A 15045-nucleotide genomic window follows, 5' to 3' on the forward strand; every position below is an offset into this window, starting at 1 on the left:
GAATTTTACTTAATGGAATATCAGATAAAAATATTTATTTTTTCTAAATCTTATTGTTTCAAAGATTTATGCTTTAATTTTACTCTTATTTATCTTATTTGTACAGATCTTTTAAGATAGAGCTCTTCCTTCCTTTTTGGAGGTCATACTTCCATGGCTACTCAGATTATATTTGTGTATGAAGATAGGAGTATTTCCACGATTACTTATTCTTTCATATTGGGAAGACTTTAGGAAGACCAGTGATAGCAGTATTTCCATGGTTACTTATTCTTTCATATTGGCAAGACTTTAGGAAGACCAGTGATAGGAGTATTTCCATGGTTACTTATTCTTTCATATTGGCAAGACTTTAGGAAGACCAGTGATAGCAGTATTTCCATGGTTACTTATTCTTTCATATTGGCAAGACTTTAGGAAGACCAATGATAGGAGTATTTCCATGGTTACTTATTCTTTCATATTGGGAAGACTTTAGGAAGACCAGTGATAGCAGTATTTCCATGGTTACTTATTCTTTCATATTGGCAAGACTTTAGGAAGACCAGTGATATCAAGTGATGCAATCCAGTTATACAATTTCTTTCTTTCTTTTTTTTCTTTTTTGCTGAGGCAATTGGGGTTAAGTGACTTGCCTAGGGTCACCACAATTTTTTTTAAAAGAAAGGAATAATGATTTTCCTTTAGTGAAATAGTATCGGAGGGCCAAGTAACAACAATCAATAGCACTTTAATGTTTGCAGAACATTGTTCATATATTATTTCATTTGATCACATCATTTTGGTGACATTGGTGTTGTTATTATCCCTGCTTTACAGATACTTGACTGAAAGATTTGATGAGGCTGAGAGACATGAAGTCAGAGTCACAAAGTTAGTAAATGTTTAAGGCAGGATTCAAACTTGGCTCTTCCTGTCTACAAGTCCATCTGTTGATCCACCTAAATGTCTATATTAGACTAAACAGCCTGAACAAGTTTGGAGTTTTCTTCTTGAACATAGAAAAATCTTTGATCAATATGTGGGAAAAAATAAGGATTAAGAATACCCAAGGATAAGGTTTTTTTTTATATAGCTACTTTATACACATACAATTAAATATTACTGAAGGCACTTTCCAGAACTGCCTTAAAAATTAGCCATGGATAGAGAATATTCTGGGAAGATGTTAGAGAAGAGCAGAAAATTCTAAGCTCCCCAGATTTTTCCTATAAATAAGACAAAATTGTGCCTCAGATAGCACTTAGATCAATTAAATACAAATGACTTGGGGCAGAACAATGGTCTTTCTGAGACAATCAGAGAAGATCTAGAGAAAACTACTAGGAGGAGGTCTGTAATTCCGGAGAAACTGAGGCAAGATAGAGATAGAGAGTTTTTAATATTTATTTGAGTTTCTGAGAGGGAGAGATTTTCTGGTGGAGCAGATCAGAATGCATTTGTTCCCCCAGAGCTGAATTGGACTTTCAAGTCAAAGAATTCAGCATCAAATGTGAGATTACAATGATTTTTATATGGCTTTAGAGATCAGGGGAGACAAAAGCAAGGGATGGAGTCCAAACACTGGTGAGTGCGGAATTTCTAGGCAAGGAGAATCAATTCAGTTCTGACGTGTTGGGGGCATGATAAATTTGGAGTGAAGGGGATAGTCACTCGAGACAGTGGAACAAGAGATATGTAAGCATATCTCTTAGTAACTTATCTACAATTTATGGTTCTATGGAATGCTAATGGTCAGGGCTCCCAGTCCTAATTATCTCAGTCCTAATGGTTAAGAAGGGGGTTTGCGACTGGGGGATTGAGGCAGAATAATTAGGGACACTGAGGCAGGACAATTTAGGTAAACTTAGGCAGGACAATTTAGGGAAACTGAGGCAGAACAATAAAAGGAAACTGTGGCACAACAGGTTGGGAAGTAGCCTGCCCCCCAAGTATAGGAATTTTTACCTCCTAGAAAATATGGGGAGTCAGGTGTCTGAGCAGGGAGAAGAATGAGGGAACCTCTATGAATAAAGAATGTCAGGTCTAAATGTCTAGGTGAAACATGGCCCCAGCACATGCTTGGTGAGTGCAGAATCAGTGGGGCAGGTGTGCTGCTATCTGAGGTCACTTATGGGAGGATGAAGTTCTTGGTTTGGGGATCTAAGCCAGAAGGAAGATTTGAAGGAAGACTTGAGTATAGAGGCACCATCCCCCATCCCTCAGAACTAGAGGTGATTAGACCAACAATCTGATACAAATAAAAAAAAGAGCAAACAAAGGAAAAAAGAAAAACAAGCATAGAAAATTACTGTGGTATAAGGAAGACTTAGACTCACCTTTAGAAGAGGATATGGAGGCAAAATAAATAAATGAAAAGTTTTTCTTGCATCAAAGAGTAATGTTAAGAACTCAAATTTTTTAAAAAAATTGAAAGAGATCAAGAAAAAAAAACTAAAAGAAAAATGAGTGACTTAAAAAAAAAGAATATTATGAAAAGATAGTTAACCAATTAGAAAAGGAGATCCAAAATATTTTTAATACTTTATTAATTTTATAATTATAATTTTTTTGACAGTACATATGAATGGATAACCTTTTTTTTTTTTTTACAACATTATCCCTTGTATTCACTTTTCCAAATTCTCCCCTCCCTCCCTCTACTTCCTCCCCTAGAAATCAGGCCATCCCATATATATTAAATGTGTTACAGTATAACCTAGATACAATATATGTGTGTAAAACCAAATTTCTTGTTGCACGGTAAGAATTGGATTCCGAAGGTATAAGTAACCTGGGTAGAAGGACAATAGTGCATACATTTTATACTCCTTTCCCAGTGTTCCTTCTCTGGGTGTAGCTGATTCTGTCCATCATTGATCAACTGGAACTGAATTAAATCTTCTCTATGTTGAAGATATCCACTTCAGTCAGAATACACTCTCATACAGTATTGTTGTTGAAGTGTATAATGATCTTCTAGTTCTGCTCATTTCACTCAGAAGCAGTCCATGTAAGTCTCTCCAAGCCTCTCTGTATTCTTCCTGCTGGTCATTTCTTACAGAGCAATAATATTCTATAACATTCATATACCGTAACTTACTCAGCCATTCTCCAATTGATGGACATCCATTCATTTTCCAGTTTCTAGCCACTACAAAAAGAGCTGCCACAACATTTTGGCACATACAGGTCCCTTTCCCCTCCTCAGTATTTCCTTGGGATATAAGCCCAGGAGTAGCACTGCTGGATCCAAGGGTATGCACAGTTTGATAACTTTTTGGGCTTAGTTCCAAATTGCTCTCCAGAATGGCTGGATTCTTTCACAACTCCACCAACAATGCATCAGTGTCCCAGTTTTCCCACATCCCCTCCAACATTCATCATTAGGAGATCCAGAATCTTAAGGAAGAAAATAACTTCTTGAAAATGAGAATTGGACAAGGGAAAGCCATCAAAGTTATGAGACCAAGAAATAACAAAATGAAATATAAAGAATGAAAAAAAGAAGAGAATGTGAAACATTTCATAAGAAAAATAACATGTTTGGAGAAGAGCTAAATAAGAGGAAGCATAAAATAATTGCATTGTTTGAAAGCCATGATTACAAAAAGAATTTTGATAAAATAATTCAAGAAATAATTAAATTGTCCTGAAATATTAGAACAAAAGGAGAAAGTAGAAATAGAAAAAAAATCCATCAATCAAAGCTTAAAAGAGAACTTATAATGACAACTTGCAGGAACATCATAATCAAATTTCAAAATCCACAGGTTAAGGAGAAAATATTATGAGCCAAATTATGAGCCAAAAGAAAAGGCATCAGAGCCAAAATTATGATCACAAGCAGCTATATTAAAAGACCACAGGTCATGTAACACTATATACTAAATACAAAAGAACTAAAGTTATGACCAAAAAAATATCAAACACAGCAAAGTTAAGCAAAATTCTGAATGGAAAAATGATATCCAGTTAATTGCCAGGCATTCAGAAATTTGTTGCAAAAAGACCTTGACTAATAAAAAATTTGACACATAAGATCCAAGAGAAATATGATATAAAAATCAAAGACAAACTTTAAGTGATGCAATAAGGATACTTTCTATGTTTCATATGTGGAAATGTAAACCATATATCTAAGATTGTCATTACTGTTTAGAAAGAATTGGCCTAAAGTTGAATATGATGTGATTCTAAAATGCAAAATGATCTAAAAAAGATAAAAGGAGTAATTATGTTATATGAATGAGGTATGAGAACAAGAGCTATCACAGAAGAATTATTTGGGGTAGGAGAGCTGATAGTTCTGGAATCCTAATCACACTGAGAATGAATTACAGGGAACTATGTATACATACATATATGTGTGTGTGTGTGTTTATGTACGTATGTATAAAAGTCTTCTAATTTTATATAGAAATAAGAGTTGAAATAGAATAGGAATTATAAAAAATGTAAAAGGACCCACAAGTACAAAAATGTTTTGTACTTTTTGTAGTGGCAAAAAATTGGGAAATTGGGGAATGACTAAACAAATTGTGCTGTATGAATGTAATGGAATAGTATCATGCTATAAGAAATGATAACCAGGAAGGTTTCAGAAAATCCTGGAAAGAGGTACATGAACTGATACTGAATAAATTGAGCAGAACAAAGATAAAATTACACATAGTAACAACAACATTGTGTCATGTTCAACTTTGATAGATTTAGCTATTCTCAGGAATACAATGATTTAAGACAATTTCAAAAGACTCATGATGGAAAATGCTATTCACATCTAGAGAACTATGAAAACTAAATGCATATCAAAGCATTACTATTTCCCCCTTTTTCTTTCTCATGTTTTTTCTCTTTTGTTCTAATTTTTTTCACAATATGATTAATATGGAAATATGTATAAAATGTTGTACATATTTAACTCATATTATATTGTTTGCTTTCTTGGGGAAGAGGGGAGGAGGTAAGAGAGGGAGAAAAATTTGGAGTTACAAATCTTTAAAAAATGAATGTTGAAAACTATATTTACATGTCCTTGGAAAAAAATAAAATACTATTACATGCAAAAAAGAGGGAGGGAAAGTGTGGGGGGAGAGCTTAAGGGAGGGATACTTTCAAGGGGGATAGGTTAATTAATAAGCAAGACAAGGTAATAAATAGAAGTAAAGCTGAGTAGTCAGTAGGGATAAGAAGTAAGAGATACACACAAACATAGTAATAATGATCAAAAGTAGGATTTATTAGAAAAAAAGGGTAGTAATCATTGATCCGAAACAAAGTTAAAGCTAAAACAGATTTAATCAAAAAAGCAAAATAGGGAAACTACATTATATGTCAGTTATATTAAATCAATGTTGTTTTAGACTATTTAAAATTACCAGATGGTATAAGGTTGTAATATTGTTTTGGTGTAAAAAACGTTGAGTTGTTGGATTGAGAAAAAATATTGAAAGACTTGACCTTATGAAAGATGGTGCAAACAGGACAAACACAGTACAGCCTTACACAGATGTATGTGAATGTTTGTGTGTATACATATACATATATTTATGATAATAAATAATATATATATAAGTATATGTGTGTGTATATGCTTAATTGTGGCCTCTTTGGGAATATGGAAGGGAGGAAGGGGGAAAAGGATAAATAAAAAATCCATAGCAAAGAACAAAAGCAAACCTAAAAGTAAACAAAGAAAAGATTTGCAGCTCTGAATAAAAAAAAAATTGAAATGGAAATTTATTTTTTCATATTTTGAATCCTCTTATATTTTGTTGTGCACATGAAAATGTTTTTTTTCTTTTTCTATTTTTTCATTTACATTTAACTTTTAAATAAATTAATTATAAAAATTAGCAATGCCAAGGATATAGAAGAGAACATCCTTGTAGCTTTGGTGTAAAATAATTGGAATTAAATCTACTTGGGGCAGCTAGGTGGCTCAGTGAATAGAGCACCAGCCTTGAATTCAGGAGGACCCTAGTTCAAATCTGGTCTCAGACACTTAACACTTCCTAGCTGTGTGACCCTGGGCAAGTCACTTAACCCCGACGGGGGGGGGGGAGGGGGAAAGGAATTAAATCTACTTTTTAGAGTTACACTGCTCATATAAAATTTAATTACAAAGTAATTTCATATTGCATTGTTATTTATTCTATTATTTTTTGGTTGTATTTTGTTTCTCAGGTCATTTGAAAATTCTCACCCTTTGGGAATTAGATCTAGAATATATGTTATGCAATTAGTATGTTCAAACTTCCAAATCCCTTTCATGTAAGTATGAGATATGATCAGACATTGGAAATCACCAACTTAATTGTAAAGGTACCATCAAAACCTACCTCATAGATGACTAATGAATTCACTTCTAAATTGCATTACATGAGAGGTATTATAGATTTTATAGTCAAATGTCTTTAGTAAAATCATATATCCATAGGATATTTAGGGTTAAAGTTGGGGTAAAAAAAAAAAGTTGCATAAATGACCAGGGAAGAGTTGGAAAGATGGACTTTCCTCTTTTTTTGCAGGAATAAATGGGGTGTTCAACAATCAGTAAACATTTATTAAGTGCTTATTTTGTGCCATTTACTAAGCTAAGTACTAGAGATACAAAGAAAGACATAAGAAAATCCTTGTTCTTAAGGAGTTTATAATCTAATGGAGGGACAGCAAAAATCAGGCAGAAGGGAAAGAAATTACCTAATACATGGGGATAATAATGTGCTGTAGCCATTGTGGGAAATGATCTTAGGAGGTGTGAGTTTCTCAGTTGGTTTTAACTTGCAGAATGAGGACTTCTGGAAATAATGAAGTTCAAGAAAGCATCTGATTCTGAAATGATCATTATTATTCTCTATTTGCTCTACTTAAACACTGGCGGATTAGGGAGGAGGTCCCCAGACATCCAACTTCAACTAGGTCCAACAAGAGGAAATGCTATGGCTGTACTAGAAAGGTATTATGAAAGTATATGATATAGTTAATGTGTTTGTTGGCTTCAATGATTTTTATCCCTTTTAATTTTTAACAAAGATTTGTAATGGAGAGAATAAAGAAATATTCATAAATTCAGGGGATATAAAAATAAACCATGAACAAACAATTTAAAATTTAAAAAAGCCATTCCATTAAAAAATACTACTCCACTATGTTAGTCAAAAATCACTTAACTAGTTTCATCTATTACATTTTGTCTGTGTGCTTGATTTTTAAGCAAAAGAAAGTTTTTATGTTTTAAAATTATATAAATAATAAAATCATTCACATTAATTTCAGTGTCTTTAGTTTAAAAAGCATACTTTAGGTAACAACGCTCTTTCCCCCTAGTACATTTTCATATTATTGCACCAGGTTCTTAAAACCTCACATCAGTTGATAGGAATTATAAATTATAGAAACATATAATCTCAAAATTTAAAAGGGAGCATGAATGTTTTCTCTTTCAACCTCTCATTACATGAAAAATGTCTTTTAAGTATTCTTGCCTCATCTTCTGCTTGATGCTTTCAGGGATAGAGTTCATTATTTCCCATTCCATTATAAAGAGTTATTCTTTATTTCAAAGGTTCTAGTTCTATCTTTTCTGGAGTAACATGATTGAGTGAATGAGAGAGTGAATGAAACATTTATTAAGTACTATGTGCAAAGCATTGTGTCTACCTCTGGGGATACAAATAGAAAAACAAAACAAAACAAAAACAAGATACGTCCTGTTCTTGAAAAATCTCACTTTCTAATTAGAAAGACATATGGAAAGTTTTCACATGGAAAAATCCTTTGGCCCTTAGGGTGCAGCAATAAAACAGATTGTACTGGTTCTTTTTCAATGTCATTTCCACAGACAAAATTATATCATTTTCTAATGTTGAACAATTTTAGAGTCAAGGAGTTTGGTGGCAAGATTTTTTTCTTTTGGGTCTTCAACAGATGAGACTGTAGCACTTATAGATCAAGCTGTTTCAAGGTTACATCTTCATTACTTTCCAGGATGATGACTTTAGGATGTGGGTTGGAAACACTGATATTCCAAAGACTGCTGGATTCAGAATCTTTGTATATCTTCATCAGAATCTAAGAAAAGATGGTAATAGGGCAGTAATGGTGTTTTGACTTACTCAGTACATACTGCTCTTAAACCTCTTAGAGGGTTTGCTGTTTCATTCAAATAAGTCTTGTCCCCCTCCTATATGATAACCCTTTTGCTATAGTTATATGATTAAATGGAAAGATCATTATATTAGAATGCCTGAGTTAGAGTGCCTGCTCTTTTATTCATTGGCCTTGTGATCCTGGGTAGACCATTTCTTTCTGAGTCTGAATTCCCTCATTTGTAAAATATTTTTACTTTAATAATTAGTTTCCAGCATGCCAGATTTTAGAACAATAACTTCCTATAGGAGGAGAAAAAAGTTGTACATTTTCATCTTGAAAGGTAATTTCCAATTTTTTGAACTATATTTTCTATAGGAAAATAGTAATGCAAGGAAATAAATGAGCATAAACACTGTGTGCTTGACTTAGTTTAGCATAGCCTGATAGTCTAAGGATAAAAAGTTTTAGGGAATGACAAAAATAATAAATATAAATAATTCTTTTTTTATTACTCTCTACCTCAGGTACCACATGAATAAAAGTAGATCTTATGTAACAGAATAGATAACTGTGACTATACAGATGTTTTGAACTTAAATTTCAATAGCTGAAAAGAGGTTATATTTTAGTACCTAATGTATGAATTCTAATTCTGTAGAAATACATTCTTCTTGTGAATAATGCTATTTCTGATATAGTAAATGAATGTCTTCTAAACTCAGAAATTATTGTAAGCAGTAAGAGAGAGTTCTATGACTGGGAATAGAGTGACAGTAATTAGACAAAACAATTTTCATAGGGGTTGAGGGTGGAGGAAGAGAAGATTAAGATGACAAAGGAGATTGTACTGAGACTTGAATATGTTGATTCCAAGTGCTGTCTAAGATGTTGCCTTTAAGAGAGTTAAGCATTATGTATTAGAAATAGAAGAAAAGGGGCCAAGTGATCAAGTTCTAAGCTTCATAATTTTCAACTCATCATTGTAAAGTAAAATATTAAAGCTACGATTTTCTCTTTCTTGTTCTCATATTTGTTGTTTTGGGAGAGAAGGGACTTGAGTAAGGCAAGCTACACTCTGAAGTTTTTCTTGTATAGAAAAGCTAATTAATAATATTGAAGATAAGGATGAGAGAACTGAACTTTTCAGATACTGACTCATATAAATATGGTTCATACCATATGTTTCAAACAGAACCATTGCTCTAATGAAACAAGTAATTATCTTTTGTCATTCACAAAGCCCAAGTGGACATAAATGGGGCTAGGAAGGGAAGAAAACTAGTATTATTGTTAAATTTAGTTATTCATTGCCTATGTGTTCAGATAAAATGTGAGTGGGAAATAAGCATGAAATGTAGTAAAGCTAAGGGCAACTTATAGACTATTCCTAATGTATAAAGACATCACTGACACTAGAAAACTTATAGTTAATTCATCACTTTTAAGGGTTGCCTTATTTCAAATCATTAGCTTAATGATGTAGCTAGTTCCCATAGGTCAAGTAAGCCTCTTTGGCACAAGCACACCTACTGTACTAAGAAAAACTGGTGGCCAAAATAACTCTTAACTCTAGATTTTCAGCGCCTTCATGAGACTAATTTCCCTGGAAATATAGGCAGTTTTTCCAGTGATAAAGTAAATACCTCCACTGATCAGGTAGGCCAGTTTCCCACAGTACATAAAATTTCAAATTGACAAGTAGACTCATCAGGATTTGAACCTCAAAGGCAAGAGAGTCTTTACTACATAGGCTAACAAAGCATTTTGTCTGTGTTCTTGATTTCTAAAATACAATTAAGGGCATTGAAGTCATAAGCAAGAAGCTGCAGAATTAGATGTAGTGGAATTATTTTCATTGACTTCAAGAGTCAAGTAGATTTGGGAAGTTGTGATTTTCTAATTGAAAATGATATCTGAGAATGGAAATAAGTTTTCCAGAGCATATATGAAAATACAGGAATGATAGAATACTGACTGTGTATGAAGTGACTTTAATACCAGCCTCCTGGTTTCTTCCACAAACAAATATCTTGACATTTCTCTATTTGTTGTGTGGAACTTTCTCTCAACTCTGTTTTGTCTGCTGACCTACTTAGTTTTGTTTAGTCTCAACTAAAATCCCACCTTCTATAGGCAACCTTCTTAATTCTAGCGCTTTCTCTCTGTTAATTATTTTCTATTCATCTTGGATTTAGCTTGCTTTGTATGCATTTGTTTGTATGTTGTTTCCCCCCATTTGATTGTAAACTCCTAAAATAGGAAGATTTCTTTTGATTCTTTTTATATATGTCTAGTGCTTAACAAAGTGTCTGGCACATAATAGGTACTTAATAAATATTAATTGATTAATAAGAATGTGTATTTTGATGTCTCATGATTGTCAATGCAATACAAAGTACAATGTAGTACAAGAGCCTTCATCCTAATTTTACCACCCCACAATGACAAAATAAGAAAATAGCCAAATTCATAATTAATAAATTTTCAGTAAGAAGCAAAGATGGAAACAATCACACCAATGCCAAAGTAGTTCAGGTTTTCACTTTTACCTACCCCCAGCCCATTCTCAGAACAGACACAAACTAGTAAAAAATAATCTGACCAACTTGTATTTTAATTTCTAGTTGTCTTTACTTCTACCTGGGACCCTACAAAACAATGACTCAGTCTGCAATTCCCATTTACAGTGTGAAGTAAAAAATGATGATCAACACTTCTCAGATACACAATGATAAAAGATAAAGATCTAGCAGTGAAATGAGGTTAGAAGGAAAAGGGTTTCAGTGCCTAAGGGAAAGAAGTATATAAAGCTATTTTTGATCTTTCCCTAATAGAATTCTCATAGGACATGTCATGCCTTATACCCTATGATTCCAAGTCTTTATATGAAATTGACACAAATCTGTGATATTGAAAGTCATTCTCTACTAGACAAGGAATTAAAAAGTTTTCAAAACAAGACATGCAAACTATAAATAACCATCCAAGAAAAAAAATCCCCAAAACTAAAAATCAGAGCAATAATACTTAAATTGAAGTATGATCTCAATTCATTACATTAGTAAAATATTAAAACATGTAAAAATTGTGAGAAAATAGTTTAATATCTGGTAAGATTGTAAAGATTCTGGTAAGATAAGCCATTCTAGAATTATAAAAAAGAATGTTGAAGCAAAAGAGAGTCAAGGACTTATCTGAGTTCTCCCAAATTCCCCTCCAAGCAATTTTATAATAATGCCTCAAAATAAGTTTTGGAATGGCAGAATCAACAAAATGATGAAACAAAACAAGTTTCCTGCCTGAGAAAACTTAAAAGATTTGCAGGAAAAATTTGTCTCATAGGGTGAGAGTAGAGGACAGCTCCATACAGGTCATCCTCTAGCAAGTTAGCAGCAGACCTTTAGAGTAATGAAATTGATGGTGGTAGTTTCCAAAGTCCTGAGTTCACAGACAGAAGAAGTTTGGAAAACTAGTCAAAATGAAATTATAGAGGACTTTCTCCAGGACTTTGTCATGTAATTCTTATGTGGTTCTGAGTCACAGCACTGGCACACTAGTACTTGAGGTCCTAGAGGAAAAATTGAGAAGAAAAATGAGAGTGATGCAGGAAAATAATGAAATATGAGTTAATAGCTTGGTAAAGGAGGCAAAAAAACACTGAATCTGAAAAACAGAGTTGACCAGATTGTAAAAGAGGCACAAAATTCCAAATAAGAAAGTAAGAGGATTATTGAACAGTTATTTTGCCCAACTGTGTAATCTAGGTAAAATGAATAAATATTTACCAAAATACAAATTGCCCAGATTAATAAAAAAAGGAAATAAAATACTTAAATAATGCCATTTTAGAGCTAAGATGGTGGAGTAAAGGCAGGAAATTGCCCAACTTCTCCCCCAAACTGCTTCAAATTCCTTTAAATAATTACTCTAAACACATTTTAGAGCATCAGAACACTCCCAAAAAATGGAGTAGAACATTTCCCAGCCTAAGGCAATTTAGAAACTCAGCAGAAAAAGTCTGTGATTCCAGATTGGGAGTCCATCATGTAGTACCAGTGTAGGGCAGCCCCAGCCCCAGCCCCAGCTCAGCCCAACTTCTGAATCAGTCACAGTATTGGTGCTTCCAGACCTCTCAGCCCAGAGACACCAAAAAGGAGCTGGAAGGTCCGCATAAAAGGTCTGTGGAGCCAGAGTGAAAGCCCAGTCCACAATTCCAGGCAGGCCCAGCCCTGGCCCCAGCTCGGGGTTGGACTCCAGGATTAGTGAGGAGGGATCTCTGAATTAGCAGAAGGACTGGAGGCTTCTGGACCTCTCAGCCTGAGGACACCAGGGAGGAGTCAGAAGGTCAGTGGAGAGGGTCTGTGGCAATGAGATGGGAGTTTGATGTGCTGTTCCAGTGCAGCCCTGGTCAGTAGGGCCCGAGCCTGTGTCAGTGGAGCCCCAGCCCCAGCCAACACACTGATCTTATAGCTACAGTGGGACAGGGATACAACTAACAACTCCAGGGAAGAAAAGAGTGCTTATGGTCAGATTTCTAGAAGAATTTCTGAAACCAACTGCAAAAACTCCATGAAGCTTGGGTTAATGCATCCTTCACTCTGGAAACAGAGCCCTACTTTAACAAAGAGTTAAAAGCAGAGCAATAGGCTAGGAAAATTAGCAGAAAACAAAGTTTCTGATCATTGAAATTTATTAAGGTGATAAGGAGGATCAAAACACACACGCAGAAGATGATAAAGACAAAATTCCTATATCCAAAGCCTCCAAGAAAAAATCAGAATTGGGCTCAGCTCATGAGAGAACTCAAAAGGGACTTTGAAAAGCAAGTAAGAGAGACAGAGGAAAAATTAGGAAAAGAATGGAGAAAGGTACAAAAGGAAATTTAAAAAGCTAAAAAAAACAAAATTGGCCAATTTGAAAATGAGGTATAAAAGCTCACTGAGGAAAATAATTCTTTAAAAAAATAGAATTGAGCTAAGGGAAGCTAATGACTTTATAAGAAGTCAAGATACAATAAAGCAAAATTAAAAAAATAAAAAATTAGGAAAAAAAGGGAAATCTCTCATTGGAAAAGACAACTGACCTGGAAAATAGATCCAAAAAAGATCATTTTAAAATTAATAGTCTACCTGAAAATCACGATCAAAAAAAGAGCTTGGACATCATCTTTTATGAAGTTATCAAGGAAACTGTCCTGATGTTTTAGAACCAGAGAGTAAAGCAGAAATTTAAATAATCCACCAATAACCTCTTGAAAGAAAAAAAAAATATATAAAAAACTCATCAAAGAATTCCCTGAGGAAAAAAAAAAATCTCCAGGGCCAGATGGATTTACAAGTGAATTCTAGCAAATATTTAAAGAGCAATTAATTCCAATATTATATAAATTACTTTGAAAAAATAGGCAAAGAAAGAGTCCCACCAAATTCCTTTTATGACACAAATGTTATGCTGAAGGAAGAAAGCAGGAAGAACCTAAATGAAGAAGGGAAATTATAGACCAATTTCATTAAAGAATACTGATGCAAATATAAGATCTTCACTCTTTTTGTTGTTGTTTGCTTGCATTTTACTTTGCTTCTTTTTTATTTCTCATGTGGCACAATAATTGTATAAATATGCATGTATATATATATTGAATTTAACATATATTTCTACCATATTTAACATATATTGGACTACTTGCTATCTAGTAGAGGGAGTGGGGGAAGGAGGGGAAAATTGGAACAAAGGGTTTTGCAAGGGCTAATGTTGAAGAATTGTCCACTGTTTTAAAAAATAAAGAGTTTAAATTTAAAAAAATATTAGCAAAAAACTTACAGAAATTTATCGTCAGGATGATATGTTATGACTAAATAAGTTTCATGCCAGGAATGCAGGGCTAGTTCAATATTAAGAATGCTATCAGAATAATTGAGTATATCAATTAAAAAAAAGAATAGAAACTATATGATTATCTCAATAGATGCAGAAAAAAGCTTTTGAGAAATACAGTATCATTCCTGTCAGAAACAGTAGAAACAGTGGATACAGTACCATTCTTAGAATTCAAATATGCCTTCAAACACTTGACACTTAACTGTGTGACACTAGGCAAGTCATTTAACTCTAAATGCCCCACCAAAAAACAAAACAGAAAAGCCAAATAAAAGAAACAGAAACCCCCCTCCAACCAAACTAACAAACAAACAAAAACACTAGAGAGCATAGGAATAAAGGTGATAAATAATATCTATCTCAAACTTTCAGCAAACATTACATGTATGGGGATAAGATAGAGGCTTTCCCAATAAGCTCAGGGATGAAATAAAGATGCCCATTTTCAATGGCATTATTCAATTTTCTATTAGAAATGCTAGCTTTAACAATATGAGAAGAAAAAGAAATTGAGAGAATTAGAATAGGCAGTGAGGAAACAAAATTGTCACTCTTTGCAGATACCTTGTAAAGAATCTTAGAGATTCAACTAAAAAGCTACTAGAAACAACTAACAATTTAGCAAAGTTTCAAGATATAAAATAAACTCACACAAATCATCAGCATTTCTATACATTACCAACAAAGTTAGCAATATGATGTAATTCCATTTAAGATAACTGTAGACAACATACAAATTTGGGGTTTTACCTACCAAGACAAACCCAAAAACTATATCAAACATATTACAAAACATTTCCTCCCCACACAAAAAAGTCAGATCTAAACAAATGGAAAAATATAAATTGATGATAAATAGATGAAGTTAATATAATAAAAGTGAGAATTTTACCTAAATTAATTTAATTATTTGGTGCCAAAAAATTGTTTTTGTTGTCCTTTGTTTTTGAAAAGGATCAAAATGACATTACTATGTTAGTGTTGAGTTACAGTGGGTCTGACTGGCTGATTAGACTAATGTGTGCTCAAAATGTCCTGCCACAGGTCAGACTTAAATAGTCCTTATGAACATTTGAGGTGGCTTCTCTAATT

The sequence above is a fragment of the Sminthopsis crassicaudata genome, chromosome 5 (assembly GCF_048593235.1).
Source record: "Sminthopsis crassicaudata isolate SCR6 chromosome 5, ASM4859323v1, whole genome shotgun sequence".
Lineage (NCBI taxonomy): Eukaryota > Metazoa > Chordata > Mammalia > Dasyuromorphia > Dasyuridae > Sminthopsis > Sminthopsis crassicaudata.